The 26,115-nt window shown below is 44.9% G+C and overlaps 1 protein-coding gene across 2 annotated transcripts in view; it reads left to right on the plus strand.

Annotated features, from left to right (window-relative positions):
- LOC140699564 (trafficking protein particle complex subunit 9-like) overlaps positions 1 to 26,115 on the plus strand; it is a 217,174-nt gene that overhangs the window by 77,268 nt on the left and 113,791 nt on the right. Inside the window, exon 4 of one of the 2 annotated variants that reach the window (XR_012077744.1) lies at positions 6,034 to 6,230. The exons of the other annotated variant lie outside the window; for it this stretch is intronic. The gene's annotated coding sequence lies outside the window, so the exon portion shown is untranslated. Of the gene's footprint in view, positions 1 to 6,033; positions 6,231 to 26,115 lie in introns of those variants that run through there. 2 annotated transcript variants of the gene reach the window in all.

Below are 26,115 nucleotides of genomic sequence, written 5' to 3' on the forward strand. Positions count from 1 at the left end.
AGCAAGGAATCAGTACACTGGAGCTTATCAATTTGTAGTAGATCACATTACTGACACTTGTTGAGCTTGGAATTACGAGTTAGGTTGTTAGCCCAATAAACTGACACTAAACTTCAGATATATGAGATAGCCCAGCAGAATTTAGATCAGTAAACCGACACTAATCACACTTAGATTTGTGACTTAGCTTGTTAGCCCAGCTGGACTTTTCCTTCACATGAGGACAGCTCTCCCACACCCAGGGAACTACTGTGAGCCCTTGATGTTTCCACTAGGGTTGGGTATGGTTTACCCAGGAGGGATGGGGACTATGCACCAACACTCAGGCAGTCTGCTCTGTCTGGGGCTCTGATCTTGTACCATCCCGCTCCCCGCCAGCCCAACACCTGGGACAGTGGAGCTAAGGCAGTGATCCTGCCTGCCTGTTTCCCAGCGTGTAAAAGGGGATTATGTACCTTTCCCAAGGTAGTTCTGAACGACAACACCTGCGGGTGCTTGGTTCTCAGAGCAAGAGAAAACCCAGGTCCGCGTGGGGGCAATGGGTGTGATCCCCATAGGGTTTCTGCAGAAGCATCCGATGGAGGGCTGGATCAGGGAGGTAAAACTTGAGCTGCGGGACTTGAAGGGTTACAGAAGGGTACAGAGGCAGGTCTGCCGCCTAGGGGTGCCCCAGAGGTAAAGCTTTTTCTCTCCAACTCCGCTAAGACCCTCCCCTCTCCAGATCCCTCCCTACTCTCTGCTCATCGTGTCCATCTGTATCTCTCCAATTTTCCCGTCCTCTCCACCCGCTCCCATCTTCTCCCTCCCTCCCTGTCCCACCTTCTCTCACAGAACCCAGAGAGGATCGCTGGCCCTCCTGCGCATGCGCAGTCAGTGCCAAGTGGTCCGCTGGTTGGAAGCTCCATATCCTAGCCGGGGATCGGGCCCAAAGTTTTCGCAACTCTGTCGCCCGGTAGGCCTTTGGTTCCTGTCTGGGGCCGGGGCCTCTGGCTGTGGAAGTGCAAGGTGGGGGGCTCCCGGAAAAGTGTTCAGGCGGTTGCGGGAGGGCGGTCCGCCTGTCACAGTCCCCAAGGGCGCCAGTCAGCCCGTGTTCAGATGAATTGCTCAGGCCAGACCCCTCTACCCGCGCCACCTGCCCCGGCGCCCCGGCCACAGCTGCCAAGGGCCAGGTGTGCACCTGCCACCTCTCACCCAGCCGGGATCCCCTCAGTCCGCGGCTGGCGTCCCCTTCCCCTCTCCCGCCCGCGAGTCCTCTCCTCCCTGGCTTCCTCTCCTTGGCCGCCGGCCCGTTCACGCCCCTGGGAGGGCTGTGTCCGGGCGGGCGGGGACTGCGGACTCTGACGGGGCGGGGGGCTGGGGCTGGGGCTGGGGCTGGCCTCCGAGCAGGGCTGCAGCCCCCGTCCCTCCCCTTTCCCTCCCCCCCGGGGCAGCCCTCCTCTCCCTTTCCGGCTCCCGGAGGACCAGCTCAGTGGCGCGGGCACTGCTCCCTGGGCTGAGAGCCTCAGGCTGTAACGCCCTGCTTCTCCAGTTGGAGTCGGGAAAAGGGAGCCTCAGTGCTGAGCGAGCTTCTGTCTCCTCCCTCAGTTTTTCTGCTGCAGGTAAGTACCTTGAACACTTTCAGGTGTTATCATGGCTGTGCTTGTTGATGTCACGTGTTTTTATAGTGAGAGTGATTACAGTGGTGAAAGCAGGGCTTGGTTCTGTTAAAAATGAGCTGAAGGCATGAGGCTGTGACATCCTCCTTCCTTCCCTCTCCCAGGGTGAAAGGAGTGATCCTCGATTTTAAAAAGATAGTTACAGTCCCTAACTAGCCCAGCCCAGCTAGTGTGTGTTAAGAGGAACAGCACCACCAGAGGCCTTGGAGACCCAGGGATATTGCAGTCCTAAAGAGCTCCTGGCACTGTTTGGTTTGTTTTGGTTTTTTGTTTTTCTTAAATTGTGTGATAGACTAGTGGTATAAACAGAAAAATAATTGTCAAGAAATATTTCTTCATGTAACAGTGTTATTGTGATATAGTTCACACACCATGAATTCCATCCATTTAAATGGTACAATTCAGCAGCTTTTAGCATATTCACAGTGGTGCAACCATTATTATTCCAGAACGTTTTTATCCCTTCAGAAAGAGCAGTGGAAATTAATGACCTATCCACCCCTCCCCAGTGGTGGTTCTAAAGAAATTTCTTGGCTATTCTTGACCATAAATTCACTTGTTACATTCCAAGAAAAATCTGGTAGGAATTCTAATCAGAATTGCAATGAATCTGTCTATCAAAACAGGAAGAATTAATGTCTTTAAGGCATAAACTTCTTCTACCCATGAATATATCTCGGACCCTATCTTTTCCTCTGTCCAGAGCCGGGCTCATGGGAAGTCCTCACTACTTGTTGGGTTTGTGAATGATGAGATTCTACACATCGTTAGTTGCAGCTGTAGCCTTTCACAGAAGAGAAAAGTAACCTCAGTGAAGCAAGTGACTCTCTGATGGTCAGAAAGAGTGACAGCCAGTGCTGGAGTGACCCAGTGGACTTGGTGCTTGCAACCAGAATTCTCCACCACCTACAGCTAAGGGGATTAGAGTATTCTTTTACTTTTTCTTAATGGCGTTGCTTTTATTTTTACTTATTTTTTTAAATTATTTTTTATTTAAGTGTAGTCAATTTACAATGTCAGTTTCAGGTGTACAGCAGAGATTCAGTTATAAACATATGCATATGTATATACATATGTTTTAGATTGTTTTTAGTATAACTCATTACAAGAAATTGAATATATTTCCCTGTGTTATATAGCAGGTCCTTGTCATTTATTTTATATTTACTAATTTGTATCTGTTAATCCCCCCTTTCCTGCCTGCTAAACACAGTTTGCTTTCTATGTCCATGAGTCCATTTCTAGGAGCACCGTTTTTCCTAGTAATATATGTTCTTTGGCTGCTTTCGGTTTCAGTAATTCCATCTTATCGGTGGGCGCTTTTCTTCTGGTAGCCTTTATGTGGTTTGCACACGTGGTAATAGAGATCTGTAATTGGGAGAACTCCAGGCCTCGTGTAGTCCCTGGTACAGAGTGTCCACAGAATTGATGGTTGGACTGGGAAAAAGCACAGTAAATGCTGGAATTTCCACTATGGTTGAGAATTCCAGGTTTCAATAACCTGTTTAGACAACCTTAATATTGGCTGCACCCATACTGGGTAATTGGTGGAAATTCATGGTATGGTGGTGTAGAGACGGGGCCTTATATGCTTCTTCTCTTTCTATTTTCTAACACTCATTCTCCTGGGCCTTCCAGATCCTCCCCTAGAAGTGCCCAGGGCTGGCTTGGTGCCGCGCTGAGGCAATATTTGTTAATAACGCCCTTTCCTCTTCTCCTCTGAGCCTCCGTTTCTTCCTGTGCACAATGAGGGCTTAGACTAGATAAGTACTTTTCAGTTTCTTTTAAAGCCATGTTTCCTTTGAGAAACAGAAAATGCAAATTTCTCCTATCAACCCAACCCTTTAGATTTTGATAAATCCTCTAAGGAGTTACATAGCTCTTTGTGAAAAATTGATGTGAGTTTGATTCCAGGTGACACAGAAAAGACTCTTCAGGGATTTATTGCAGGGAGAGGGCAGGAAAGGGGCAGTATGTGACACTTTCTAGTGTGAGCACTCGAGCAGGGACTTGGATTTAAATACGGTGTCTGATGTGGCCTCTCTCTAATCTTGTAAAATGTGATAAACTTTTCTACCTCAGTTTCTTGATGGGTCAAGTTGGGGTGATAATATTTTAAGGCTTCTGTGAAACATTATACACATAAGACATTTGTGTCTCGTTAGAAACAAGATCTGCTAGGGATTCAGGGATTTGTTTAAAAAAAACTTCTTGTCCATAGCACTCTGTCTGTGTGTATTTTGAAGTTCCTGGAGGGTGAGGGTGAGTCTAAAGTCCATCGTGGGACAGGTGGCCCCTATTTCTCCATGCCCCAGTTTACCCGCTACTCCCCAGTCCTCTTCCTCAGTCCAGGATGAAGTTCCCTAGTGGATTTACACAGAGGTCTTGTGGAAATGGCTCTTCATTTTATTGTTTCACCAAGAAGGGCTGCCATCATGATCTCTGTGGTCAGGTTTTGAAGGGCTGCCATCATGATATCTGGTAAGAATTCTATGCAATTGGGAGTTTCAATTTAATGAAAAGAAAAAAATTACAAATAGAAAATTAGAACAAGGGTGGTGACAGGGGCTCTTTTAAGTGGACACCATTAGCTTTGTTAGCTTCAGGTGCTGCGGCCTGTTGCCACGAGGACCCATCCTCTTGCTCTGAAGTTGGAGAGACTAGTGGGTTCAGTGGGAATGTTAACTGAGTGTATCTCATGGGCTGGGCATTGTCCTATTTGTACTGTGTGTTCCTTATTTGAGACAGTGAGCTCACCTAACCTCAATGACCTCTTTAAAATATTAGACTTCTTATTTTGAGATGTAATGTAGATTCCCATGTGGTAGTAAGAGATTATATGGAGAGGGCATGTGGACACTTTGCCCAGTTTTCTTAATGGTTCCATCTTGCAGTGTTGGGGTACAATTAATTACTGACTCACTAACAATTTGAGGTTTGTGTTATTGCCGTTATTTCTATTCATGATTAAACTGGGGCTTAGAGAAGCACACAGGCCTGCCCAGGTCACCCACATTGTTAGTGCAGAGTCGGGTGAACGTGGGCTTGGGATTTCCAGGCAGTACCATTATGATGGCTTGTGGCAGGGAGCAGCATTCACTTTGAATGTTTATTCATTCATTCAACAAACATTTATTGAGTAATCTCTGTGGGTCAGATGCTTTCTTAGGGTTATCTGATTCTTCAGCAGTATTGAGAATCAGGTAATATTAATATTTTTAATCTGAGAAAATTAGCTCTGTGAGTTTATAACCCACCCAAAGGAAGTATAGCTCATAAAGGAGGGATAGAACATTTGAACAGTCACCTCCTTTTATGCAGGTGGTACCCTAGGCATTTTACATTTGAACACATCTGTAATCCAGATATATTCTTCTAAGGCAAAGATTTTTTTTTAAATGAAGTATAGTCAAGTTTACAATGTTATGTCAATTGCAAGGTGCTTTTAGACTTTTGAATTAAAAAATACATTTTCAGCTGGGTAATTAGGTGTATTTATTTGTTTCATTTTTAAAATGAGGTACTGGGGTTTGAACCCAGGACTTCATACATGCTAAGCATGTGCTCTACCACTGAACTGTACACTCTTCCCCAAGGCAAGTTTTCTTATCCATTATTATGAAGCTTAAGGGTTCAAATAAATTGGATAGAAATCCAGATCTTTTGATACTACTGTGGTCCTTTTCTTTATATTCTGCTGAAGGGGGTTGGGGAAAGCATTTCCTTTGTTCATTTCTTTATTCAGCATTTTTGAGCAGTGACTTTGCATCAGGGCCTTGCTAGGTGCTTGGAAATATAAAATAAGAACTGACCCTTCTCTGCAGAGGCAGGAAGCCTAGGCCAAAAGCTGGGTAATGTGATCCGAGCTACAGTGGCCATGTGCAGACTCTGAGGACAAACTGTACCGTTGGATTTGCTTTGGCTTCCCTTGCTTTCTGGCTGGTACACACCAGGTCACCGCAACCCAGATGGGCCCGTAGCACACAGCAGATTATGTACCTCGATCTCCTCTCCCCTCTCGGCAGGGCCTGCAACATGAGCATCCCTGACTACGTGCAGTGTGCTGAGGACCACCAGACTCGTCCCGTTGTGGTCCAATCCATAGAGATCATCTCAGAGGAGAATTTCTTTTGCATCTATCAGCTACTCACCTTGGTGAGCCATATCAGCCCATGCGGCTCACAGTGGACACACTGTATGCACTACAGGCACCACTATGTGCCCGACAATGGGTGGAGCATCTTCCAGACCCACCGCAAGGTCGTGGGCCTTGTCACCATTACCGACTGTCTCTCTGCCAAGGCCTTTGAGAAGCTGCACGTGCAGAGGGGCTGTATGGCACCTCGTTCAATGACTCTTAGCTTTTGTCTTTGTGCAGCATGGGGAGGTAGCCGAGCAGCCGCGCACCGAAGTTGCCCTCAAACTAAGAGGACTGCAGGGTGGTGGAGAAGAGGATCGAGGACTTCACTGACTCACTCTTCATCTTGCTCAAGTCCAAGTGGCTGGATGGTGGCCCCAAGATATCTGGGGACAAGATCCCCCTCCTCTGCATCCCGTTTGAGAAGGAGGAATTCATGAGACTGAACACAGAGAGCAGGTAAGTTTACCTGGAGGCCAGCCCACCCTGGCTGTGTGCCGGATTGCTTCCCTACATCCAGAAAGGGATCAGCACGGAAGAAGTCTGTCTTGTAGCCAAGGGGAGGGGAGGTGCAGCCCGCCGCTTTACAGATATTTCAAAGAGAATCCGCCTTTGTTTCAGAGAGATCCTTTTAGGGTTAGTGTGGACCCTTACTCCCGCTTTACAGCCAGGAACATGGTGGGAACCCTGGAGTTGCTGTCCAAGAAAGTAGCCAAAGCCACGGATGCTAGGAGCACTGGGGAGGAGGCTGGACTGAGCTGAGATGTGCTGTAGGTCAAATGCACATTAGACGCTGAGGCTTGTCTAGTAAAAGTACATAAACTATCCCTTTACTTCCTATATTGATTACATGTCAAAATGATAGTATTTAACATACAGTAGATTAAGTAATATCTGTTCTTAAAATCACATTCTAGTATTTGTTTTTTGTTTGTTGGTTTGTTTCTTTGTTTAAAATTTTAAACGTGGCAACTGGGAAACTTTCTTTACATGGCTCTCATTTCATTTCTGTTGGGCAGCCTGTCCTGGGACAGTCTCATCCCTTTGCTTATAGATGAGATGCTGAACCCCGAGAGGCAAAACGAGGCGCTGGTTTAGCTGCTGCTGGATCCGCTGTCACCTGCCTCCCAGGCCCAGCACCTTTTCAGCTCAGGCAGTCTCTTCCTGCCCGACAGCCACCATGCCATGTTAGGACATCAGAAACACCGCCAGGGACTTCTGAATGAACTCCTTATGCAGGGAAAGGCGTATCACGGTGTTTGGGACAGAGCAGGGAAATGTTCATTCTCAGTTTGTCCCTGTGATTAAGTCAAAGGCCCCACTTTGCCTCGGAAGTACAGACGAGCTCTTCTGGGCTGCCTTCCCCCCCCCCACCTTCTGCTCTGTTTCCCTGTGTATCTATCGTGCTGTCCCTCGGGCAGAAGAGGGTGAGATGCCTTTGCCGAGACGTGGTCCCCCTTTTCTGGGGTGAGTGAGGGAAGCTGTGTCCCCCTAGCCTACGGCCTCTGTCCTTGAGTCTGGAGAGGGCTCATGGTGGTCCCACAGGTGACGGTCAGAGGACCTGGCATGTGCTACCAGGCCCGCTTTGGAGGAGGTGCTCTGTGATTCTTGAACTTACGTAAGATCAGATCCTACTTTCTGGTTGTTGGTAAGTTGGAGGAGAAGATGCTAGAGAATTGATAAATAGAATGTCTAGACCAGCCCTGTGAGTGAAAAGCACGCGGGACCCGAGTCCCACCTGCGAGAGCCCACCTAGCAAGCTCTGGATGAATATTCTGTTCCTCCCCGGACATACCTCTATGGCTTAAGGAAGAGGAGAGGCATGTCGTGGCCATGATCTGTACTTGTCCTCACAGGGCCCTGTGATCTACATGCCCGCAATCCCCATCTACTTCTTGGAGATGAGCTGACATGTTTAGGAGCCTGGGCACTGCTGAGGGCATAGCTGCCAGCACCGTGCTACACAGAGTCTGGCTCCGTTCACCTCATCTGTCAACTCCTGCTGAGGCCCCAGACATTAGTCAAGGTAGGTTCATCAGCGAAACCTAAGCAGGGACCTTCTTCTCCCCCTGGACAGACTGGTGAGTGAGAAGTGGAAGCCTGGAGCCCTGCCCCAGACCCCACGCCAGTGCCACTTCTTTTGTCATAGGAGGCACTGGTGACATTTTTGCTCAACAAATGCTTGTCTCTGAGTCTGCAGACCCACCAGAAAATGCCAGCTTGTTTTTGCCTTTTGAAGTCTGCCCTTGGGACTTAGCGTAGTAGCCGGATGTGTACTTAGCCCACAGTGGTTCAGCGCATTAAACTTCCCTCCTTGTGGGTCTGTCTGTTCTGGTACCATAAGGGCTCAGCCAGCATCTGAACGTCAGTGAGATAACGCGGCCAGTGAGCTAGGGTCAAGCATATTCTCCTCCAGTCACTTCTACTCCATTGTTGCTTTTACTATTCCACAGTCATTAATTTTTTAAACAATGCTTTGGTGCAGGAGCAGAGCCTCATTCTCTCCTGCTACTCTTGGTGGAAGTGAGTAAATCTGTCCAGACTGAAATGCGACCAAAATTTGTAGCTCAAAAGCTGCCTCGACGCTTGTAGGTGGAATTTTGGTTAGGGGCGCTGAACACGTTGTGGTCCCCTGGCAGCGCCGCTCCCCTCAGGCCCCTGCTTTCCCTGGAGCAGGAGGTGAGGGTGGGTCTCACCATCCCCACGTCCCTGACCTCACACACTCACGTAAATTCTTGTACATGCAGTCAAAATCATTTTTGTTCTTGTGTGTTTCTAATTTTCTCTTGTTCCTCTTTTCTTTTTTCTTTATTCCTTTTTCACTTGTACTGCCCAGTGAACATGTTGTTGCTTCTGAAAATGTGGGCTGTGCACACCCTGCATTGGAAATAGCCAGATTGCCCTCCGTGCGTCTCCATCGCTTTAAAAAGCAACAACTTAACAGCTGTTTTGATCCATCTATTATCTTAGTCATTTTTTAATTTTCTAATTTTTTGGAATATTTGCTTTGTTAGCTCATCACCCACTGGTGTTTGATACCTGTTGAAATCCTTGCTTTTGAGGAACATGTTTGGTCGTCCTTTTATTTGGTGACAAATGCGCTCTTATTAAATTTGTTTGATTGTTTTGTAGAAGTAAGATGCGATTTGATTTAGGCGGCTGCTGAGGCATTCTTTTCATGGAGTATTTAAACTTGTAAGGTTTAATTCTGCAGCATTTTGCTCGATTCCTGCTTTTACACAAACGTGCTCGGCACGCGGTTCCTGGCTGTCACTGTGTGACGTGCGTGACGGCGCTTCCTGGCCGGCGGTCACTGGAGAGGAAGTGGCCGCCACGGAGGTGACAGCTGCAGGGGCCGCTGTTGGAGGAAGTGGTCACAGTTTGGTTCTTTAATTTTTTTTTTTTTACATTCAACTTCCCCGTGCCATTTACATTACTTTGCCTTCATAAAGGGGCAGAATTGGGTCTAAAATCCATGCCACTATTTTGTTCCCTTTACGAGGCTGGTTTTTCTGAGTATCAGGACAACATGGCCTTCTCCTAAGTAGCTGGCTCACCTGGATCTGTTGGACACAGGGACTGCTAAAAGGGCCGTAGCTTCCTCTCTGCTCCAGCCAGTGGGCATTCAGAGCTGGGTCTGTGGTTTGCCTCAGCAGCCGTGCAGACCTCCCTGCCTCGGCCTTTACTTTTAACCCATGTTGGCAGTAAAGAGCTGAATCCGTTTCTGTTGCAGCTGACGTCCACCACTGACGGCCGTGTCGTTAGTTTGTGTTAGTCAGTCTCCAACACCCCAGACAACCGTGAAAGAAGATGATTTGGCAGACCTAGGACCTTGGATTCTCACCCCTACCCTGGTTCATCTCACCTGGCGGAATTGTTTGGTCACCACCATCATGCTGAACATGAGGCCTTGTTTCTCCTTTCATGCTCTGGTCCAAATGTGGACACTTCATTTTTCACTGAATTTGTCTCGCTTGAGACAGGCCAGAATATCTGAATGAGTCCATCACATTCTGGGTGGGGAACAGAACAGAAGTAAGTGTCACAAGTAGATGGAGTCTAGGCTGTCCGGGTTGGCAAATGCAGGCTGGGATCTGTGATGGCCGGGCTGTACCTTGGACACAGGCCTTTCCCGTGGCCCCTGAGAGCCCATGAGTTGAAGTGATAACAGCCTTGCATGGGTTCCCTCATCCTCATCTGCTCATTGGCAAGTGTGTCTGCTAATTAGGAGCTCCCCCAGACCTTGGGCCCTTCAAAGCTCAGACCACGGGAGAACCTTGAGTCCCTCCTCCTGGGACTCCTGTGTGAGAATCCAGTGCCTTCTGAGGTGAACAGCGGCAGGAGATGCCTCCCCCTCCAGGGAGCACCCTACGGAGGACTGTTAGTGCACCATGCTGTGAGTTTGTGTGTTTCCGGCCATGGTCCCTGCAGAACTACACTTGAGATGGGCTTATTGACGGACTGATTCCAGGGCAGGGCTGGGGGGGACGGAACAGTGGAAATTGAATGTGACCTCAGACACCTCGGTGGGTGCTGGGGCTGTTACTAAAATGGGGAGTCTGGGAGATACCTGCCAGGAATGGAATTCCAGAGTAAATGGTGGACATGAGGCATTTTTAAGATGCCATTTGTCATCCAAGTTAGGACTTCAAAGAGGCACTCGGGTCGATGAGCCTGGGGCTCAGGTGAAGGAGCCGTACTAGAGATACATTCTTAGCTGCTGTTCACAGCCTTGCATGTGAATTAGATCATCTCGAGGGCTGCAGACTGAGGCTGAGGTGGGGTAGGACTGTGTCTGGATTGGAGGAAAGCCCAGACCATGCAGCTTTGGTGTGTCAGTCAGTGGCGTTTGCCATTGTCAAAGCAATGCCAGTTATCCTTAAGGGGCCGGGGGCTGGGCAGGACCAGCCAGGAAGAAATCTGAAGGGAGGGTCATGGCCAAGTGTGCGTCTTGGGAAGGTGCAGAGTCTGCAGGGTCCGGGAGGATAGACTCCTCAGAAGCTAGAGTTGGAGTGAGGAGTGGGGAGAAGTTTGTCACAATCACCTGTGAGGGAGGGAGGGAGGCCTTGGGAGCCCCACCATACCGGACTCGTTTTCCCATGAACAGAAGGCAGTTAGACAGAGGATCTGAGGTGAGAAGGGATGGGCACTGGGAGGGGAGCCAACCTGGAGAATGGTGCTTGGAAAGTTCTGGAATAGTCTCCCTGAAAAATAGAGTTAAAAATACCCAGACTCTTAAGAACATTGTTAGTGACTTGGGAGGAGGCAGTTGTTTTTCTGGCCTCCTAAGGGTAAGGCATGTATCCAGGGATACACAGAAGATACGGGTAGTCTGTTTCAGGGGCTTGATCATTACCGGGGGAACAGTGCAAGTTTAAAGGGGGAGAAGGGCAGCGGAGGGAAACTAGCCAGGCCCCGTGTCACGTACCAGTCGGCCGCCCTACTTGCGTGTTGCATTCACATCCATGCCTCCCAGGTGGGCGGTGGCAGCCCCCTTTTGCGGTTTGGGAAGCCTTCTCAGAGGGGTTAAGGAATTGGTCCATTTAGCGGCTAGTAAATGCTGTAGCAGGATTCAAGCAGGGCCTTGTCAGACTTCAAGGGCATGTTCTCTCTACTGTTTCCAGTACTTCCCTGTTATACCTGGAATGGTGAAGTGGGTCAGTTTTGGAGCCTTTCAGGAAAAGTATGATTTAAGCGCCTCTGGACCGTTTTACAAAGCTCAGCGTTGTTTGATGGTTCTGAAGCACGCAGTGATTTTCGCCCCACAGAGGTAACGTCTAACTCCTTTGTCGATGTCGTGGTTGCAAATGATGTACAGGTTCAAAACCACACTTCGCAGCTTCTGAAGGGAAACTCTCCAATTCTCCCTTGATCCGCTTTCTTCCACGGGATGTAACTGTGCTGCAGCATAGGCCTGAGCTTTCCGTATGGAGTGAGGGTTTAATATCCGATGTTAGCATAAAACGGTCAGATGAAGAAAATCGACGTTGACAATTTATTTTTGGGTTTCATTAGTCAAGATATACTATCAGTTAATGGCCCATATTACAAATGAAATTGAGTACAGGACATTGCATTTCTTCCTTTCTATTTAGAGTTCTCTTACAGAATAATGTTGCCTGCTTTGGAACATCAGCTGCACCACTCACGGCACCTATCAGTGTGTTGGTGTGATTGCACTTACAGAGTGAATGTAATCTGGGCTTCCTCAGCCCCGAACACTTCAGTGCAGAATCACGGGCTGTAGCCATCTGTTAGTCACGCAAATACTTCTAAAATTATATGATGCTAGAAAAGGAAGAAGAGAGAGAGAGAGATTGCCTTTATCAAATTTCCTTTCAGTTCTAACTGCAAACTGTTGTTGAGCAGCTCTGGTTTCCTTTGGATATGAATATATACATTTCTTTGCATGTAACCTGGGTTTTGGACTAGAACACCAAGTTTTTGCTGTCCCCAAGCCACAAAAATAGTAGCCAAATTGGACCCGTGTGAAATAGTTTATAGTTTTTTCTGAGAATGTATCCTTGAATTTGGGACTTGGGCTGTGATTTTTGCGTTTTGCTTCCCCCACCCGTCTTGTAATCTCTCACTCCTTCCCACGTGGCCCCCAAGGGTTCGTGGACTCAAAGGAGCGGGCAAACACCCAGTTGGTCACCATGTACTGCTGCTATAGATAGAGGCCAGACAAGACCTAAAGGACATTATCAGAGAGGACTTCCTGGAAGAAATGGGCTCTACATTCAGTTGTGAGGACAGAGTAAGAGTCAGCCAGGAGAAGGAGTCAAGAATGTGGCTCAGGTCGCAGGTGCAGCCCGGGTAGAGGCCTGGAGGCTTTTGGCGTGGGGACCTGGGGAGAGTGCCCTGTGCGGTCCAGGGTGGAGGGAGCCCCTGCTGGGGAGGACACTGGAGAGAGTCCGTGGTGTAGGGCTTTGGAAGAAGTTGAGTTTTACTAGAACTGACACAGTAGGCAGTGAAGGGTGTCAACAGCAAGTGACCCTAAGGAAAGGTACTTCTGGTTTTGCTTCAGATATACTACAGACAAAAGGGTCGGGATGGGCAAGAGCAGGTATGTCAGTCCCTTTGAGACCCAACCCGTCATTCATTTATTCATAACACGTGCACTTCAGTGAGTCTAGGGGAGACAGAGTGTAGCCACATTAGTAAGCAAAATGTATTTGCTTCTTGAGAACTTAGCATTGTCAGAAGTTGACTTAGCCTAGAATGTTTTAGGAAGAGAGGAACAAATTGTGGAGGTTGGAGGGAGGGAAGGCTTCCTTGGGAAACAGTCAAAATGAGCCTGGAGGCAAGTGGGAAGTAGGAGCAGGTCTGGGGGCTCCTGAGGTCACTGGGGACCTATGTCCTGAGATGAGACTGGGCGAGCAGGGCCTGGGGTGGGGCTAGAACTCTACCAGGGAGCCTCTGAAGTGTTTGAAGTGGGATTGATGTAATCAAATTTGTGCTTTGGGAAGGCTGTCATGGCTCTGTGTATCTGTGTGTAGCGGGGAAGAGGGGGAGGGTGCCACCAACTGGGGGATCATTAGAAGACCATTCACAGGCTGGGATATGAGCATCGGGGCTACTTCGGGACGGCAGGGGCAGTGTGGATGCCGGCTTTCCTTATGTGGGGCTTGTTACCGGGGCTGCCCTAGAGGCACCTTGTGGCTGGAAGGAAACGGATGGAGGCCGCCAGGTGGACATTCCTCTTCTCTCCTTCCATGCCTAGTGTGATGATCTTAGCTCAGCCAACATTTGGAACAAAAGAGCTAATCTCCCGGGTTGCCCAGGCCTTTGTTGAGCTCCTTCGAGTGAGATCTGGTAGGATTTAGGTTTGTGTTCATATCTGGATGTTCACTTAGCTAGAAACGTCCTGTCATTTTGATTTCCATAGGGGTTTTTATTCCTGATAAAGACTGCTTTCTTGGTGAGAGGAAAATTAATACAGCTGTTGTCTTTTTCAAAAAACATCATATATTTTAAGAACTTTAATATTCAAAAGAATAGGAATATAAAAATATTTAAGGAAGACTTTGGTGTGGTTTCTTTGCTTTCTGAGCTAATGTGGAGTTAGAGCCATTGCATTACTTAATAGCACATCCTTGCCAGTATTTAAAGAGCTGTTAGTGAGCGCCCCAGGCCCCACCTCTCAGAATCGTTAAAGTTTGCTCTGAAATAGTGAGGTCATAAAGGTCTTGTTTTCAGAAATCAAAAGGTTTTAAAATACGCACCATAGCTCCATTTATAAAATAATAATAAGTTCAAAATTAAGAAAGTGGAGGATAATTGATTTTTTTTAAAGCCTAAACATAAACTTTCTTGTGCTAATGTTGCAACTGGAAATTTTGAAAAGAAAAATCCTACTGCAATATCATCTACGTGGTATATATATATCAGTTTCACGCTTGAAAAGTAACTGCGCAGTGGTTTTCAAAGTCAGGAGCATTCCAGCTGAAATACTGGCAGTGGTGGCTGCTGGTTTTCAATGGAAGAGCCTAAATTTGCCTTCTTAGCTTTTTTTTTTTTTTTGTACTGAGAAGGTTGAGTAGTGCTTTGCCAGCATGATTTTCGGGCAATTTGAGGTCAGATGTCGTGTACCAGCAGTGAGATATTTCCATGCATTTTATTTTCTGGACATCACCAGGGCACATGTGGGGTTTGTGCCTGCAGGCTGGAATGCTGTAGGACTCCCTGATCCATCACCGTTATGTCCTGGTGCTGCTCCAGTCAGTGAATGATTTTCTGTGACTTGGAGGTAATGTGGTCTGATGGAGATGATCAGATGTGCAGTTAAAGTGCTATTAATTGAAATAAGAGTAACCTAGACACATTGCTCTAACAATACAGGATGAGGGAGGAGGATTGGCTGAGCTGCTTGCAGTGGGGTGTCTTCTCAGGTGACTCCCTCACCGTGATTCCTGCCAATATCCGCCCCAGCCCTGCACGGTAGTCCTGCCGAAGCAAGCAAGCACTTTGCTCAGAAACGCACTGAATTTCCTTGTGCCTCTGTTTGTTGGCTTTTTTTTTGAAAGCACATTTTGCCCTTTGCTTAAATGCCATCCATGCTAGTCACCTCTTACACTCATTTTTCTGGACCTCGTCCATAAATAGCTGCTGAATGGATGAACAGAATGTAGTATCTCCATGTAGTGGAACATTATTCACACTTAAGAGTGAGTAAAAAAGAAAAAAAAAGAGGAGAATGAAAAAGCCACCTGTTTTGGGAATTCCACCCTGACTCTTCAACCCACACTTTTCCGTTTGAAACCCAATCACTTATGCTCCACTCTACTCTTTTTGATAGTACTTACCACCTTCTAATAATCTTTAACGTTTCCAAAAAAAAAAAAAGAAAGAGATGCTGATACCACTTCAAAATATACAAGCCTTGATAACAGCTTGTTATTTGAAAGGAAGCAGACACAAACGGTCACAAATTGTTGATTTCAGTGATCTGAAATGCCCAGAATAGGCACATGCAGAGGCAGAGAGCAGGTGATGGTTGGAAGGGGCTGAGTGGAGGGGGATTAGGGAGTGAATGCTAGTGATAGGGGGATTCTTTTGGGCTGATGAAGTGTTCTGGAAATAGAAGTTGATGAGGGCTGCACAACCGTGATTGTGCAGAAGACTGCTGAGCGCTGTGTCTGGGAGTGCCTGTCGTTGGGGCATCTTTATTTTGTTCTCATTCTGCAATGTGAAGTGCCATCTTCTGCTGTGGTCATTCTACTCCTGTGAGTGGTGAGGGTCAGAGACTTTGTAGAGTTCTGTTCCTTTTCTCCCTCTGGCTGAGTGTAGGCAAAAAAATTTAAGCCTGAGAAGTGCTCCATCTGCAGAAATGTCTTTCAGTTTTGCCTGGTGTAAAAATCTTGAGAGCTTTTAACCGTTGAGGCTAGTCTGTGGGGGTAAATAGCCCATGAAGCCTGGGTGAGCCCGGGAAGAGCCGGGCTTCCCTCCCAGACACGGGTGGGGATTTCACCCCCTTTCAGGCAGTGAAGGGCCCAGACCCGTGAGCAGAGTTGACAATCGTGAATATTTACGTGTATCCGCTTCTTCATCTTGGATATTAATTTCAAGCTGAGTCAGTTTGTGGCGGCAGCCTCATCCTACATCAGGAATTTATAGTATCTGCTCTTTGAGGTGAAGACCTGACAGACTTGATTATTTAACAGTCTGCCTTGAATTGATATCTCAGATTCCTTTGTGAAAAGCAAAACAGCAGAAATACAGACGTCCTTTAATGCCAATGTGGCCTGGAACAGGTTTAGTCTCTGTGCCTCAGTGGCCTTATCTGTGGGTAGGGAAGATGATAACAGTGCTTCCCTCAGAGGAGCTGGTGAGGGGAGAGTGAGAAGCACAAATGGAGGACTTACACGAGATGCTCATAAATGACCGAATTTAGTGCTCTCCGCCTGGTGAGGCCTGAGGGGCAGAGATGTCAGAGCAGAGCAGTCCTAGCCGGAGCTCGATACGTGATGGTAGCTGTTATGATCAGTATCACCACTGTGGTTTATCAGGTAGTTTTAAGACTTGGTAATATGATTTCATGAATAATGTTAAAAGACTAGACATCTCAGATCCAGTTTACATAGTCCTCAAGATTTCTTCTGAGAATTGGATGGTTTCTTCCCCATCTTAAATCTGAGATGAGTCTCTAAAAAATTCCCTATTCCTCCATCTTTTTGCTTTAATTCTCTATTTCTTACAAAACAAAGTTTTTAGATGGAGTTACTGGGGACTGAACTGAGGGCCTCATGCATGCTAAGAACATACTCTCCCAAATGAGGTATAATCTCTTCCCTGATTTTTTTTAAAATTTACATCTTAGTTTTCAGAGGTTAGAGGCCTTTAATTCTTTTTCTGGAGACTTGTCCATGAACCTGTAAATCTACAATTAATGGACAAAATTTGGTTTATTAAAAAAAAATCTATAGAATATTCTGCAATCCATCCAAAAGGAAATTCTCATGGACTTAGAATGTTTCTCCTTTAAGGTGATATCTCCTGTTTGGTCGAGCTTAATTTATTAACTGCCATCCTCCTCATCATCATGACCAAACTCGCTGTGAGTGGACGCCTAACTGAGGCTAAAATGCTTTGCTCATATTTTACTTCATAGCAGGTGTTTGATTGTAGGTATCAGTGTCTCCTTTTTTGTAGCTGAGGGATTGAGAGATGGGTCAGCTTGCCCCAAATCACACGCAGCTGGCGGTGGCTAGCTCGATGCTGGAATCCAGGCTGCACAGGATGAATTCTCAATTGCTCCTCTAATCAGCCTCCCGTTGAGTGTTTTCCCGAACTCCTGTGAGTCCATAAATGACCGATTTTAGCTATCTCAGCCTGATGAGGTCTTCAAAGGAGAGACACCAGTGAGAATGTGAGGCAGAGTGACATAAATTAAAATTGTACATTTTCACAAATGTTTTATTCTCAGGTAATGACTTTAAAGGTAATATTTTTTTAATTTAGTGCTTTGTGAGAACTAAAAACAAAACATTTAAAATAACTATTGTGCAAGAGAGAAGTGGTCTTTGAAAGTCCAACTGTTGCTAATGATGTTACTTGTTTTTTCTAGTGGTGTTTATTTACTGAAAAATTTCCAAACACTGAATTTGTTTTATGTAGTCTTAGTATGAAAGAAAACTTTGTCAGTGAGTATTGTAAGTAAAATCCTTACTCTTTTCTTTCCTGATGATGAATATCTTAGTTGTTTACCTGGCTTAAGTATATTTCATCATTTGTGAAATTTGAGTAATATGGTTTACCTTGTCTGACTGTGAGAGCTGGACGCCTTGTATACAAAGCACCGTATAGGTGCTTAATAAAAATGTGCTGTCACAGTGACTGATAGTTTAGAAGTATCAACTCTGAATACTAAAAAGTGTAGCTTATTTCTGATGCATATTCAATATGTATATATATGATATACATTAATATGGCTTAAAGAAACTAGGATTCAGTTTTTTTATAAGTGCAGTATGAAGCTTTATTGAAATCTGTGTCATTCTAGTGAGACAGGGACTACTTAAATTGCCTTAAGCAGACGACCTTGAAGATTATTTACACAGAATGTGTATTGTTACAGCTCAGAATTCATGTTGCCGTGTAACCATCCATCAGACATTTAATTTCTCGGGATTCTGACCAGAACCATTAAGTTTAGAAAAATCCACATTGATTATTTTCAGGGAATAAGCTTCTCTCTTTTGTGATTAAAGAATATTTTGATTTTTTTCTGCACTCTTTTCAGGTTTTAAAATTTCAAAATTTTGATTTGACATGTCACTTTTTTAATAGAGAGAATAAATCTCATGCTGTTTTAATATGTAAATAAATGTTTTTGTATTTCAACAAACTTGTATCATTTTCTGGCTCTTTGAGAACTATTTTGCAAGATACTTAGATTACCTACTGTTGGAGAAATACAGACGTGACTTCTATGAATATAGGCGTAGTACAGTTCTGTTGGTTTTTACTACAGTGCAAGACATGAGACCTAGGAGAGCTTTGCTGCTGATTGCCAGGAGGACAGATCTCAGGTCTCAGTCTCCCCTCATGTAAAATGAAGTGGCTGGACTGGAATCTTTCCACTTCTAAGATGAATTTCCATGAGCCTATGTATTTTGTTTATATTTAGGAGTATTAGCAATATCAGATTAAATACTGAATACCCGTCCATTCCCCCGAAGCAAAGTGCAGTATATGCTACATAAGCTTCTAGTTACCTGATTCTCGTTTCTCATCCTACAGTCAATTTTTGTGTTGCATGTTTCCCGGCAACCTGGAAGGTCTTTTTAGCCATAGGTGGCGCTGTTGCAACTTTTTACAGTCTTAATTTTTCTGTTTGTAAAATAAGGCTTAAACAATGTGATTTTATTTTGATTTCTTTGCTTAATGCTTCAGAATAGCACAATGTCCATTATGTCTTTCTACCTGGAAAAATTTTTCTGCTTATATCATAGTTTTATTCTGTTATCTCGCTGTGAACATTTCAGACTTGCTGTGCAAACAATGGCAAAATCGGCCTTTTCTTCTAGTGTTAGAAACCAGTGAGCCGGGATTTTATAAAACAGCTAGAAGCTGCCTCTGGAGCACCATAAAGCTGAAAAGTGTGTTGAGTTCCCTGAGTATTGACCCCGCCGCTGTGTGTTAATTGGTGGCAGTTGATTTGGTACATATATGAAGGGGTGTAGTTTCTTGACTTGGGTTTGCCTGCACGTGCTGCCACTGAACCACGTGATCCTGAGTCAGCTCGTTCTGAGTTTTCCCCTTGTCTGTGAGAAGGGGACGCTCATATCTGCTTTGTAGAATTGTGAGAATTAGTAATTATGTAACGTGTTTAACACAGTGGGTACGTCAAGAGAGCTCATAAACTTTAGCTGCTGTTTTGTGTGAAGCCATCATTTTATAGTCTTTGGTAATTACAAAGAAACAAGAAAATAAGAAAAGCTGATTTTATGATGAAAGATATTTGAGGAGGTTCCATAATTCCTACACCCATAATTTAGCATCAGCAGAGTCAGAACTGTTACACAGTCGCCCTGGACCAACGTTAAGCCACAGAAATTTTTGTTACTTCATATATGTTGGGGCCTAAGGGGAACCAATACTTATACACATGTTGTCTCCAGCAGCCAACTGAGAGATGACACAAAAGAGTAGGCAGGCGTTAAATGTCTTCTTTGTTACTGATGAAGCCACGTTCTCCATGAACTTCAGGGCTGTGGGTAAATGAGTGTCATGATACTGTGTCCCAGAAGTAGAGACTCACCCTGTCCCAGGTATCTCTGGGCCACAACAAGCCTTCCCTTGAGAGAATCTGCCCCATCATGCACAGGGCTGTTCTGCCATGGAGCTGAGCATCCAGGGTGCTTCCCTAGGGTGGCCAACACTGGAGGGAAAGGAAGGGTTTCACATGCCCTGCTTGTCTCCCTGGAATCACAACTCAATCTGTTAATGTGAGGAGGGCTAGCTGTGGGCCAGGGGTCAGGGCTGTGAAGGGAGTAGCACTCTGCATGACCCAGAGGAGTGGGGAGGAGGTATCCCTTCCATCAGTTTAAACAGGTGGTGGGATGGAACAGAAGGGTGCACCCCAAGAGTTTATAAAAGGAGAAATAAAAATTTCCTTTGGGTATTAGTCTAGCCAGGAAACACAGAAGATGATTAGGAAGGAGACTTGTAAACCACTGTAATATTAATTTGACATTTGTTGAGCACCAAAAATGTGCTACATTCTTTTCTGAGTGTTTTACAGAAATGAATCCTTCAATTTTGTCAACAAGCGAGTAAGGAAGGTTTGATTGTTATCCCAGTTTTACAGTGTGGAAATTAAGGCACACAGAGGGTAAGTTGGCCAAGGTCACAGAACCAGTAAGTGGCAGAGCAAGTATTTTCACCCTGGCTGTATGGTATTGTGGCTCCCAGAATGGGCTTTGGGTGTTTAGATGTATCTGCATCCCTCGATTTCTGTACGTCTGTGCCTCAATTAGCCCATAAAGGACAGGGAAAGGAGAGTTACACAGGTGCTCACAGTCGTGTCTCGGCAACTGTCCACGAAGAGTGCACCGTGATTAGCATTAATTGTTTTCCAGGCAGCAGATCTGTTGGTATAACAGAAATTTAGTCCATTGAATTAATGTAGAAATCCTTCCTGCTCTGCTTCTGTCCACACTTGCCATGTGACTGCCTGCCCGTGATTGGGCCGTGGAGGAGAACATATACTCATGGTTGAACTCTGATATTGCAGTCTGGTTCATAGTTTCACGTCTTCTGTTACATTAATAAGTTAAATTTCTGGTTTTCTTGTATCAGTGTCTCATGAGTTTGGTTAATGTGAAACCAGTCCATGGGAGCCCAGGGGTTATGACGGTATAAATTTTTAGCACGTTGTGGCACTTCTAGCCGTGCAGACCTGACTAGGGGAAGTACGCCTTTCTCACTGATTTCTCCCAACAGCAGGGTCCTCTCACGGATGTGAGGCTGGGAGCTCTCTGAGTAGCTCAGTCAGAGGCCAAGTCCACCAATCAGAAAATGATGAATTACCTGGAAGTGGGTTTAATAAAAGTAAAGGGCTTCCAGGTAGTCTGATGGGCCGTTCAAGAAATTTGGTGAAAAGCTGTCCACTGTCTGTGGTTTAGCTTCTTCTTTGCTGTTGAAAAGTCTGGAGTAGATGAAGGGATTTTAAAAAGCAGAAAGGAGTGATTTCAGGTGGTACGTCCACACCGGTGAGAAGTGATGGATGACCGCCTGTGTGAGGCACAGAGTCTTACAAACTTCATAAAACAGCTTCAAATGCTCTGCCATCTGAGTGCACTTCATATGGGGTCCAGTTCATCACTGGTCACGCTGTGAGGGCAAGTAACTGACGATGGCAGAAAGGACACGGAGGCATCAAAAAGGTCTCAGTCATGTTCCCTGTTTAAACAATGTGGCACAGTGTATTATATTTGAGCTGGTTTTTCACTGAACAGTTTTTAGTGTTTTCTGGGACTCCCCAGTGCCCCAAGGTTCCATGCAGCTGGGTGTCCCCTCATAGCAGCTCCGTCAGCGCTTGCCCTGGGCTGATGTGGTGTCACGGGAAGCAGGACGGTCAGCGTCCCCGGCTCCTCTGAGCTCCGTCTCCTCATCCGCAGAGCCTGGTTTCTCATCCGTGTCTACTTAGTAGGGTTGCTGAGAATCACACGTGATGGTTATCAGGTGTGAATTCTGGTTGTCTCTGCGATTGGCAAATAGCCAATAATTGATAGAAACTCTTGTTTTTTTATTGTAATTGTGTCTCCTAGATTGCAGTGGTTTTTAGTCTGCATTTTTTTATAACTTTACTCATTTTTAAATATGCCCTTATTTTATTTATATTTTTTGAGGTACGGGGGACTGAAGCCAGGACATTGTGCATGCTATGCAGGTTCTCTACAACTGAGTAATACCCACCCTCCTTGTCTGCACTTAAAAATAAATATTGCAATACACAAAATAGCTCTTAAACTCCATCATGGGACCTGGTCTCTGTATAGGCAATTGAACACGTATACTATTTCAATAAGAATAAATGCTGTTGAGACATACGTTTCTGAATCTGTTAATGTGCTTAAAAGCGATCATAGCTAGTGATAAACACGAGACTTGGATCCAGTACTTCTTAGGGTATGTTTTGCCATCATGGGAAATTACATTCTACCGAGAAGGCTAATTGGGTCTCTTTGATATTTGGATGCTTTAGCAGGTGATCAAGGCTTTCCAAAGCTGACAGTTTTGTATTTTAGACTAACTACAAAGTTATCTTCTAGAAGATGGAAATCATAACCTTGTGAATTTCCCAGTAATCCAGGGGGTATGTGTCTGTGTCTGTGTCTGTGTGAACGTTTGTGTGTGTGATTTCAGGAATGTAGAAATAAGTTCCATATAGACTTCTGATATCTTTCTCTTCCAGTTCAAGGTATAAGCATATACTTACACAAATAAATTGATTTTCTTTTGTCATTTGGCATATTGGCGGGAATAAGAGGTTCTCATACTTGTTTCAGAAGGTTTGGGAAGCATGAGCTTAGAAAACGGGAGGAGAAAGAGGCAGGGAGACACTTCACACTTTGTGCAGGATATGAGAAACAGTAGCTTTTCTTTTCTCTTTTCTTCTAAAGCAAACTGGCACTGAATTGTAACACACTATTACTCAGAATTGCTTTTCTAATCAGATACAAGTGCCTCAGATTTTTCAAGGCAACATGAATGATGAAATGTGTTTTAGCATTTATCTTTAAAAGTAGTTTTATTTCTCAAGTAAAAGACTATAGCCTGTTTCTTCCAGTGTCACAAGAAATTCTCATTGATCTATGTACATGTTCTATGTGCTTATTTTCTTTGGGTTTTTTTTAAGTGCTTGTTTCATTGTGGTGTGAATGAATGTTTAAAATTTCTGGATTTTGATCTTTAGAAAATGCTGATTTATCAGAACTGTTAAAAACCTGATTGTTCTTTGGTCCTTGTTTGGTGGGGCACCCTGTTGATTAATCTTGTCTGTTAAAGAGAGAAATTCTTCCTCTAGCCTGCAGATCATTAAGTATATGGTTTGCAGTATGCCTTTAAATTTCATTGAATGCATTGAACATGATTGTCCAGTGAATTTTGAGTTGACTCATAGTAATGACTTTGCTTTGTTTCTGTGGCTTTTACTCCCCACAAGAGCTTGAATTCTCTGTTGCATTTTGTATACGTGTTCTTCACAGTGGAAGACATTTTTTACAGAGGTGGTTTTTCCTAACACCTCTGAATGCCTTCTGTAATTGATACAACAATAATCTGTTATTTCAATGCTTAATTATTTCATAAACTAGTTTTTGGCTTAATCAGAAACAATGACAGAGTGATAATAAAAAATAAGAAAACTTTCCTTCCTTTGAAGAATAGAAATCAGGTGGTCAGGCTCACCCATGCTTTGTGCCTGACACACTTAATCTCATGTCATTGTGTATCATGATTCGGAGATGGAGTTGCTTCAGGTTTATTGATTTTTGTTTTAACATTTGTTTTGAATTCTTTCTCCAGGCTTATGTATCCTGTTGGGTTTGTTGAAACTGTAGAAGGGAAACAAAAGCTTTTTTTGGTTTCCAGAGGCCTGAGTTGCTGATGATAAAGAGTTGAGGGTGGGCTGAGGAACAGAGTGACACTCCCTCTGCTCCCAGCTGAAATTGATGAACAATGAAATCAATTAAGTGTATCGGTATTTGACCAATAGAAGTTAGCGAGCCCAAACTGGCTAGTTATGCCCAAAGAAAGTACTGAATTCACCTGCAGAATTAGGTGCTTTACCAAGAAGAAGCAGCTTAGAGCAATCAGAAAAATCAGTCCTATGATGAGATATAAAATAAATATAATATCTTTTATTTCTGAAACTTTTCTACGTTAAGTTGTGTAGAGCTAAAATTAAGTTTCAAGCACCAGTAGTTAACAGTGTGGGTGGTTCTGTATGATCATTATTCAGGAATGTGCCTAGACTCTGCTAGAGTGGCTGAAGCTGGCAGGAAAAGACCCAGAGCCAGGATTTGTCACCCTAGGGTGTCCTTCATAATGGTTCCATGTGGGAGCCCATGATTGGGTTAACAAATTTTAACAGACCCCAGCCGCCTGTCAAATTTAAGAAGAAAACGTATGCTTAGTAACTGCTTTGCAAGCAGGGCCCTGTGCATACTCACTCCTGTCTCCTTGCCTTAAAAAGCAGAGATAATGCTTTGCTTGCGTAGATGAGGTTTTAGATAGCACTCTGCTCATCGCAAAGCAATGACCCAGGCCCTCAGCTATAAAGGCTGGGCTTGTGTGCAGTTAGATACTCTATTATCCCCCAAACAAGGACCTAGCTGGTCTGGTGGTCTGCTTTGTAATTCACATGTCTAAAGAATGTATCTTATTCCTCTCACACCATGACTTCGCTAAAGATACACTAAGCCTTTGTACTCATGGTGGATTCTACAATCTCTGTCTCATCCTTCTTTCCCCAAGTTCCTGCTTACTATCACTCAACTGTTAATGACGTTTTCCTTTGATTATACACAATAAATATGGGAGCATTTGAGAGGCTCGCGGAGTTGGGTCCCTACGCCCTCTCGCTTTCTTGACTTTTTCCACAGAGTCTTGAGTATTCATTCCCTGTACGTAAGACTTCTGCCAGCCAGAACCCACAGTTCCAGGTGAGAAGGATGCAGGCTTTATCTCTCCTACCCGAGGGAGAGAGAGTAGAAAATTGAGATCTGCTCTTCCGTGGTCCCTTCCTGCCCCAGGTCTACTCCAGTTCACCTGCAGCCTTCTGGCCTCTGCTCACAGGGCCTCTGTCCCAGGACTGACAGCAGCCTTTTCTTCCCTGGTAAACATTTCCTGTGCCTTTTAGAAGTTGGTCTCTTCTGTGCAATACAACCCTGGCAGATGTGATGGTGGTAAGCGTGCTGGTGGGCAGTCACTTGGGGACTGCCAGGAGCCATGCTGATTCTCCTGAGTCTCACATTCGGGGTTACAGAACTGTCGAGCAGCAGAGGAAGCCCTTTAACGTGAGGCCAGCTCAGCATTGCATCACTTTCATTTTATTTTTGAATTTTCAGTGGAGAAATTATTTGTAGCAAACTGTTCCAGATTTTTGGCTGCCTGCTTTCCTCACCACCATTTCCTTGTTGGCTCTGGTGCTTGTTTTAAGAACCAGGTTTCTTCTCTGGTTATTTCTAGCAGCTGGGCTTGCCGAATCCTTGATCTGCATTTGAAGCAGAATGCTTCTTCGTGATGTCAAGCTGATTTTCCTATTTCTGAATATTTCGTGTACACTCAGCAACCCTTTCAAGTGAAATGCTCTTGTCCAATTCTGTTAACCCACATTTGCCGATCTCCTGCTTTCATGCTGAGGGCAGTTTCTTCTTCCTGTAATAAAAGTTAGCAATTTGCATTTACTATTTGAAGGTTCTGGCCCTAGGTGCTTTTGTCCTTAACAGTTTTAATACAATTCACCCATTAAAATGTACAGCGGTTTTTACTCAATGCCCAGAATTGTGCATCGCAGTCAATCTTAGAATATTTTCATCCCCCAACAGGAAGCCCTGTATGCACAAGCAGTCATTCCCATCTTCCTCATCCTCCCCCAGCCCCAGGCAGCCACTGTTCTCTCTCTGTGGATTTGCCTGTGCTGGACATTTCATGTAAAACAAGTTATTTCATGTAAATGGAACTGTCTATTGTGACTGACTTCTTTCACACTGAGTAACTTTTTCAATGTTTTTCCAGGTTGTGGCCTGGGTCAGTACTCTATGCTTTGCTATTGCTGAATTATATTCTACTGTATATCCGGGCCCCACTGTTTACCCATTCATCAGGTGATAGTCATTTGTGTTGTTTCTGCTTTTTGGGTGTGAAGAGTAATGGCGCCGTGAATACTCCTGTAGGAGTTTTTATGTGGACATTTGTTTTCAGTTCTCTTACTTGGGTGACCAGAGAGCAGAAATGCTGGGTCATTCATAAACCAAATGTTCAACTCTCTGAGGACCTGCCAGGCTGTTTTCTAAAGTGGCCACGCTGTGTTACATCCTCACCAGTAAGGGCTGCGCACTCCGCTTCCTCTGTGTCTTCATTAGTGCTTGTTACACTTTTTTTTATTATAACCTATTGTAGTGAGTGTGAAGCGGTTTCTCCTAGTGGTTTTGACTTGATTTCTTTTACAGCTAATGATATTGAACATCGTTTGATTGTGCTTATTGGCCATTTGTGTATTTTCTTTGAAAAATACATTTTCAGATACTTTATTCACATTTTAATTGAGTTCTCTTTTTCTTGTTGAGTTGTAGGAGTTTTTTCTTTTATTTT

This window comes from Vicugna pacos, chromosome 11 (assembly GCF_048564905.1).
Source record: "Vicugna pacos chromosome 11, VicPac4, whole genome shotgun sequence".
In the NCBI taxonomy this organism is placed as follows: Eukaryota; Metazoa; Chordata; class Mammalia; order Artiodactyla; family Camelidae; genus Vicugna; species Vicugna pacos.